We start from the raw sequence: 9426 nt of genomic DNA, 5'->3' as shown, positions 1-9426 counted from the left end.
GGGTGATGGTTACAGCTGCCTGGTGTTTAGTCTTGTTCTTAGGACTAGTAGCAGTATGCGGCGTGCCTCCGTTTTTGGGAGGGGTGGGGTATGGTGTTTTAGGGATAGCGCTATGGCCAACGTTGTAACTGCAGCTACCATGTAGGCTGGGTTGATTGTTTTGCACTTCATTGGAGTTTCGACGTTGGATGGCAGTCTTGTCATGGGTGATTCTAACTTTCTTAAAGGTTGGAACGCGCCTCAGTAAAGACTGACTTTTAAGGAGGTGATTGGCTTCTATGATACTACCAAACTGAAATAGAATGGGACAAGAGGCTTTAGTCTGTGTTTTACGTAATCTTCTTGCTACACACCAAGATTGCGACAGTCCACATTCTTGTAGTAGAGTATTTTTAGCAAGCTTCAGATTCGTACTATCAGGTATATTATACGCAATGACATTGTGCATACACTGAAGTCTTTTCAGCACTTCAGCTGATATGTGGTCAATTATTTTTTCAGTGTTTTTTATAATTTCGAGATCAGGATTTTCCGGAACACTGATTAGGTATTTATACGGTAATAGGTCTTGAATAGTTTGGGTGAGGCTAGATTTTATTTGACTGCTTTTAGAACTATCACTGGTGAGATTATTAGAGTTTATATCAACATTATTATGGCCTATTTGGTTGCATAGACATTTGTTGCAAGTGTCTACCGGGTGGTCATCTTGTGCGTACTTAGTTGGGGGATAAGGTATATGTTTGGGTGAGTAGTCGAGATCTACATTATTAGGCTGGCTACTGTAGGTGGGCTCATGTGCACTCTGTTGGCCATTACACAGGATGACCGATTGTGGATTTATTGTGTGTATGGGGTCAACCGCACTGTCTAAATACCGCTCACAACGTGTGATGTGTGGGCTGTCAAATGATGTCGGGGTAGGCGGTAGGTGATTACTCTTATTTATATCTACAAGCGAGATGCAAGGTAGTGACAGGTCATGTCCAAGTACATGGTGCACGTCTAGTGTAGCTGTAGGAAGATCAGAGTATGATGCAGACTGATCAGTGTGTTTAGAAAGCTTCACATTATTCGCGTGAGTGGTGGATTTAGATCTTTTGCACGTGCTATGAGCATCAGGAGAGATTATGTGTTTTTTAGATGACCTGGACATTATTAGAAGTAATGTAAATATAAATTTTGTATTGGGTGAGCAGCGACTGTTGTATCTTTACTTACTAGATGTGTAAAGTTTTATGGTAGAGTCAGATCAATATTTGCTAATAGCTAATATATTAACGTTAGTGAAAGAGGAAAGGTGGACAGCGTGTGAAATAGTGAGCTTAATGTACTACGTTGAATCACAGGATGGGGTGTCAAATTAATAGAGCCCTATCAGAAATGAAGTATTTTTCACTAATAAATGTTAAATTAGAAGGAAACACTAATAATAATAAAAAGTATAACCACGTGAAAAAAAGTTACAACCTTCAAAAGAAGCGCCGACCAAGATATTGATACAGCACTTATGCTTGTCATTCTATTTCATTCGTGATGGATTAAATTCTTGTTTACTATTGGTCGCGGTTGGATGGTGGATAGCTGTGTTTCGGGCTTTAAGATTATGTTCATCATAAAAATCTTTGGCACTCTAGCTTATCAGGTGTCATGTTACCACTGTGCTTAACGTTAGCACAAGAATCATACAATTTTTCTCCAAACTGTAATTTACTAGTTAACTTTTAGTTTATTATCTGTTTGTGAAGTCATTTTACGTTTCGCAAACTATTTTTACTGCAAGTACATCACTCTTAAAGAATAACTATTGATTGAAAGGTATTTCTGTCTTGTTCTCAATCTTTCTCGCTGGTGATAAATAAGTAATTCGTGGAATACCATGTTTGTCTCACTTTAAGGTAAGCCTTCCTTTTTGTAGAAGCTACAGATGAGCAAACAAAGCAGATAATTCATTATTGTGTCATGTGAGACACGAATCAGGAATTATTCATGTTTATGACAGAATCTCATCAATTTCTAATAAATATCCAGGTGTTGGGAGTGGTTATATGTCACGGTTTCTAAGTAGCAAGCGAAATTGTTTTCCTTGACGAGTCAGTGCCCATCCAACAACATCCTCCAGGAAAGCACCTACATATGATCTAATTTGGACTGCTGTATACAGTAGAAATGGCGGTTTGCCACGTAGGATGTATGTAGATAGGAAAAGTAACATCATTTGTTTGTGTAGTCCAGCTCGGAAACATTCCAAGGTAATTTGATCAAAGTACAAGTTTACTTCAAGATTAGTGTTTCTAGTTTTCAGTCACTGTTCTAATTTTGATTCTGGTCGACTGGTACTCCCGTAACTTACGACCCAAATAACAAGAAAACCGAATCCCAATTCCGATACCAGAATTTTATGATTGAATGGCGAAAATTCAGCCCAAATATATTGTTCTCATAATAACGATAACAGACCTCACAGCAAACCTTCAATCTCTAGGTTTTCAAAGAGCAATGTACGAAATGTCAAACCGAAACAGGTTGAAACCGAAAATGTTCATGGTCTAGGTAGGTGATGAACAAACAAGTAAAAAGCAAGACGAATACGTCACAATCCCAACGGAAATAATTATATAACAGCTGACAATCACTTCAATACTATGAAATCCTCATGTTACAACCACACTCTCAGACCCTTTGACAGAATTTATTGCCTTCAGTATCCAGACCGAAGGTTAATTTTAGACTTCAACTAACCGCCACTCACCATTACCTCTTGTGTAGCTGAGCTTTAATTTGACGGGAGCGCAATCTAGCCATTTATTTTCCTGACCTTGCCTCACAGCATTTGATAGTTATAAACTCCAAACTACCTAATTATTTGATTGCATATCGACGAAACTGGAGTATCGGGACCACTGACGTCTGGCCGTCTACTTTGATCGAGTCGTTCATGTGCCACACTGCGATCGAAAAATATATAGCACGGTTTTCACCAAGAGCACAAGTAGGCTTAAAATTTTAAGTTACTTTGTTGTTTATCATTACTAATAAAAGATAAACTTTAGTCATCGACCTACCTTCTGAAACCAATTGTTATTTTGTAAGAGAAGTAGTGGTTCATTCTCAATAACAATAGAAGTTTGTCGTGAGTAATCGATCGTTGTTTTTTGTCTCGGTAACAGGGGGGTGAATCCGGGTGTAGTATTCCGAGGCTAATCGCTGATAGTTGATTACTCAAATCCCGTATTCAAGATACGGGATTCAGCAACACGTAAACTTAACCGCCCATTGACAATACATGGGATATATTAATGCCACCTATTGCTTATTCTTGAAACGAAGAACCAGTACAGTTCTCACGACGCGAAGTAAAAACAACGAGAGTGATACAAGTAGAGATTTATTCGCCCCAAAAACACATTGACGGCAAGTTTATCAAGTCCAATGACGTTTCTTGCTTTTGGAACTTGAGATGCATTGTGCAGGAGAATATCAACATTGTTCCTAAACCCTGAAGCCACATCACGAACAGCGTTGACGGGTTTCAGAACGTGTTTTTGTGGAACCAGATTTAAGTAAGAACTGCAGCCAATGTAAATAAATCCACATTTATCGACATTCAGTGACAGATTCTGTGTCAGTTTGTTCGCACGACTGGTTGATATTCTCTTAGATTACCCCTGAAATCAAGCTTTCCTTGGTGAGAGACGAGAATGTATAAATCACATCTATGTAATCAGCAAAAAGGAATGGATTACATTGCTGAAAGAGTGAGCACGCGTCACTGATGAGACGGAGGAAGAGTTGTAAGGGCATCGGACCCAAACCACACAATCCTGAAACCTGAACATCAGACAACTGGTAAAATAGTTATTCAACATTTTAAGCGGGGAAAACCCAACAATGGAGAAAAGCAGGAGGAACTAATTCAATAAATCGGATGACATGGCTCAGCCCTGCAGGCGTGTTCATTCTTATGTAACTTATATAGTTTATTCATATTGAATATACTGTTCTATCTTCAGCAAAATCAGCTTGTTTGAACATCAAGATCCAGCAAGTATGATCAAATATGACCACATACATAGGGAGGAGCAATGGTGATCTAAAAATTATGGTGGGTGAACATCTACCAAAATGGTTGCAAAAACAAATAGGGTCGAATGACTCAATAAGAGTAGGGGATAAACATCCATCATCCTCTATTGCCAAACATGTTATCGAAACAGGTCATAAGATTGATCTTAACTTGGCTTTTGTGGTGTTGTTTAAAATTATAAAAGGGCATATACTGAGGTTTATTGAAGCCTTAGCCATACGAAAATTCAAACCCCCTTTGTGTATTCAAAAACAGTCTGTTCTCATCTTAAACCTACCCTGGTAATATATGCTTATTGTCCAGAGTGATTAGGTGTCAAATTGTTTCCACATTATTTTTATCATTATTATCCTTATCTATTCTTACCTTTTTTCCAGTCTAGTTGACCTTTTATTTTTATATATAAATGTTCTTAACAAGTATATGTGTGATCAGATTGTTCGAAATGTATTGCGCTAATACATCACATAGTTCTGATAATCTTCGTCTTCTTATTACATTATCGAAACCCATCATGGTCGTCATTGCTATAAGTATTCGGGATTATGACTTGGTCCACCATATTAGTTGAATTCACTCAGTATTGTTTTTTTGAATCTTCCCATTGATGTTTAGGACTGACACTGATCAGTCTCTTATTGACAATTGTGCATACTGGGCGTATTGCCTCGACATGGCCTAAATTCACAAGCATTATGAGCCAAGATGGATAGTGGCTGGCAGTGGCTATCAGGACTCAGTAGCTGAGTGGATAACGTAATGGCGTTTGAAGCGAAACGTACCGGTTTCGAGTTCCAGAGTGAAAATCAACTCTGAGATACAGGTACATTCAGCTGACGAGTCACAAATAGAACGAAACGCGCGTCCTGGATTCAACTGCTAGCCACTATCCATCTTTGCTTATAATGTCATAATAGTCGCCTGAAAAGACGAACATAATTCAGATAATCAAGTCACTACATTAAAGTACTTTCAAACTGTACCAGTATATCAGCTAAATTATCAGGCAGTTGTTGGCTAAACAGACATTTAAAATGAAAATTTTGGAGCCTACTGATAAAATTGATATTATGTAGAGGAACATTTTTGGATCGCAATTTGTAATGCAATAAGGGAGCTAGGATTTGTTAACGCTGCGAATGTCTTCTACATCAGAAGCACCCAAAACAACAACTCTTATTTTCCGCTGGCTAATCCCTAGTCAACACTATAACTAGTTAAACCTAATGGTTTCAGGATATCGTCATGATGCGTTGTCATGACTTGACATACACGTAATGTGATCGATAAAGCCTATGAAACTATTAACGCGAACCCGGTCGACAAATTGACTGGTAATTATCATTAAATAGTTTTGTTTTCTCGTTATCGTCATCTATTACTGATGATTACACTATGTTTCTCTATCATTTGTCCACTCAGTAAATATCTTAAAGCATTGTCAATCTAGAGAAGAAAATTTTCTTTTCGACGAAATCATTTACTTAAGCTGTACATTCGTATATATATATATTATCTGACTTATAAATTATTTTCTTCCTGACCCCTTGATTAGTACGTCACCTCATTTGTTATTTATTGTCGAATCAATTTATAATGCAATCTTTCCCACTAAACAACCTACTACAAAAGAAGACGAGATGGAATTGGTCTGCAGACTGCCAAGCGTCTTTCCAGAAAATCAAGCAACTCCTGACTTCCAATCTCTTATTGACACATTATGATCCATCGCTACCGATAGTCGTCGCTTCAGATGCTTCTAACTATGGTGTGGGTGCAGTTATCTCTCACATTTTTCCTGATGGGTCTGAAAAAGCTGTCTCACAGGCTGCTAGATCTTTGATAACGACCAAAAGGAACTATAGTCAGATTAAGAAAGAAGCCCTATCAATTATCTTTGCAGTGAAAAAGTTTCATATGATGATATATGGCCGACATTTTACTCCAATAACAGACCATAAACCACTACTTGCAGTTTTTAGGTTAAAGAAAGGTATTCCTGCCCATACAGCTAACCGACTCCAACGATGGGCAACCACACTTCTGGGTTACGATTTCAAGATCAGGTATCAGTCTACTACCGCCTTTGGGCAAGCTGACGCATTGCCAAGATTAATAGGCTCCCAATCAAAAACCCCAGAGGAGACTCTTGTAGCAAATATAAAAGCCGAGGAAGAAGTTCATCGTGTATTGGATGACGCAATCAATGGACTCCCAGTAACCTTTGAAACTATCAAGAAGATCACTGAAAATGATAAGATACTGAGCACAGCCAAATGCTATCTCTCGACCAAATGGCCAAACAATCGCCTCGACGGAGAACTTTTGCAATATTTTCGTCGACGGGACTCATTAATGGTTGTTGACTCGTGTATTATGTTCGGTGATCGAATTGCTATTCCGAAGTTATTACGTCACAAGGTTCTCAAGCAGTTTCACAGTGGCCATCCTGGAATAAATAAAATGAAATCGTTGACTCGTAGTTATGCTTATTGGCCGTCAGTGGACAAAGATATCGAGAATAAATGCCGTAACTGTCAACCATGCATTCAAGCCGCTAAAAATCCTGTGAAATGCGAACCTAAGTATTAGCCTACGCCTGCAGGACCCTGGGAAAGAACTCATGCAGATTTTGTTGATCCAATCCAAGGAAAAATGTTTCTAATTATCGTAGATGCACTTACTAAATGGCCGAAAGTATATACCATGACAAATTGTACAACATCAGAAACAATCCACAAACTGTCTACCCTGTTTAGCTGCTTCGGAGTACCAGAGACCTTAGTAACGGATAACGGCTCACAATTCGCCGTAGAATCGTTTAAGCATTTCTGTAGAGCAAACGGAATAACTCATCCTCGTTCTCCATTCTATCATCCACAATCTAACGGACAAGCAGAACGATTTGTGGACACCTTTAGGCGAGCATTACTGAAGGGGGAGGCGAAGGGACGACTGGGCAGGTGATCACAAAATTTTTTAACATCCTACAGATCCACTCCGAATCCGAATGTTCCGGACGGAAAGTCTCCTGCGGAAGTCATGTTCGGAAGGCGTGTTCGAACCGTCTTCAATGCCATATTGCCATCCAAATTAGTTGATGAGCGCAGTCACAATCCAAGTATCCGGAACTCCAATGTCGGCGACAAAGTTTACATTATATCCTACATCGGGAAGAACCGATGGGAGCCGGGAGAAGTTGTACAAAAATTAGGAAGAGTTCTGTATAGAGTTCGAGGAACTTTTGGGACATGTATACGACACACAAATCAAATCCATAAAGACAAAAGAACGATGCAGAATCGAAGTAACCGGCCGATTTTTCCTTTAGATTTAATCTTAGATGCACCAATGCCACAAATGCCCAAGAACAGTGAAAAGAAGCCGTGGACAAGGAAGACGACGAGAATAATGGGACGACGTCGCAACCCAGTTGTCAAACTACAAGTTGACCCTAGAAAGAAATCTTATTCGGGGGAGGTGTTGAGTCGGCTTCCGGAGAACTCCAACAGAGCCTCCAGAGGCCCATAAAGAGCCCCAGCCAATCAGAGTACGATGGAACATTCTAGAGTCCCAACGTGGCGTGCTACTATTGGTCGGTAGCATAATATGTCGTTAATGGATTGGCTGAAATAGGATGTTGATTTAACATACGCTAACATCTATAAATACCTATGATTTTCCGTACAAAGATGAACCTTGCAGTAAAGTGTTTCTCTCATACTCGTGTCTTCTCTCTGGTGTTCAAGTCGCTGAGTAGTTCTAGCCTGGGGTTATCAGAATAGCTTAGGATCTGAATATAGCATTCAACCTACAAGACGTATCACATCGTATCACACACACGAGCATCACCCACTGTTGATCATTTTGTAAAGACTTATTTAGCCGAAGACATCTTGCAACATCATATCACCTATAAATGCGGCACATAAGCTTAGTTGAGCTCAACATCCCTTAATCACAATATTTGTAATAAGTCGTTTTCCAGCTTATGCAAAACTCGATATTTGCAACTAACTTGTATGCACCATCAGCCGGTAGGCATGAATAGAAATAAGATCGGGTCTAGATCATGTCTCTCACGAACACACTCATATTTAACGAATTGCTATTAGCTATCTGTCCAAAACGCCCACAACTATCACTATTTTCACGGTAAAAAAACTTGATAACCATTTATATGCATTAGTAGTATTACCGAATCCCACCACAGTTAAGTAGTAATGAGGTCTAGAAAGTCTCTCTGTACATAAACAAACCGTGTCAAACTTGCCAAACTAACTGGAACACTGGTTGGGAGTCTTCTTCTCCACGGTATATGTTTGTTCTTTCGGTTATCTTACTACTACCTACAAGTCAAGTTATGAACCGACGGCTATTACTACGCATCTTAGGTAGATTTAATAAGACATCTCTACATGAAATCGTTCTTAATTATTATAATCTCACTTTGTCCAACTCCTATATAACCTTTACGAAGACTTCCATTTTTAGCGTGTTAAGAATAAAACAAAACATTTTGAAACTATCACATGTATTTCTCGGTCAGTTGCTGCCGCTTTCTTTCTGATTTATCTTTCAGCTTATCAATACCTGGAAAATTCTCATCATTCTCGGTAACCTCTGGCGCGCGAAAATCACACTCAGTTCGGTATCGAGCCATCGTCACTTTGACTCTGGTGGGAGAGTAGTGTAATAGCATTAGACCAGAACCACACGACCTTTGGAGCCGAGCATTTGAACTAGGATAAAAGAAGACTTCTTGCGTCAAGTCAAAAAAGTTATAAGGTTGTGTAAGACAATTTCGAGGGCCTGGCTACAATGGGAGCATAAAATTATCAATAACTCACCAACATATCTTCGTAAGAGCGCCTAGCCTACGGAACGTAAAAATGATATTAACTGATTGTGATTCATAGAGCATAGAGATCACGTTAATAGGCCTAAAACTAGTGATATCACTATATGATCGCGTTTTGAGTCTAAGGGTAGCAATTTATGTCTTCAATATGGAGGGACAAGCCTCAGAGTCCACCCACTTCCAAATCTCAGATGACGATGAGCATCACATGAAAATGTGCCTGCTGGAAGTACTGTGGATGTTCTAAGATCATCACAGTAGTTTCTTCATCATAAATGACTTACTGACTATGTGGTAGTCGAAGGTTCCAAAGATCGAGAAGTCAGTTTACTACCGAATTTACTCTGAATGAGAATGAATGAACTTTCAGGAGATAGCTAAGAACTTGATTTCCCTGTAACATGGTGAAACATTAAGATGGAATGTCACTTAGTCTCATAACTTACATTAACACAGGCTCTGACATCGACGTCTAATT

This window comes from Schistosoma mansoni, chromosome 2 (assembly GCF_000237925.1).
Source record: "Schistosoma mansoni strain Puerto Rico chromosome 2, complete genome".
Taxonomy (NCBI): Eukaryota; Metazoa; Platyhelminthes; class Trematoda; order Strigeidida; family Schistosomatidae; genus Schistosoma; species Schistosoma mansoni.
The sequence above is the reverse complement of the archived record's forward strand: the minus strand, read 5'-3'. Positions refer to the sequence as shown.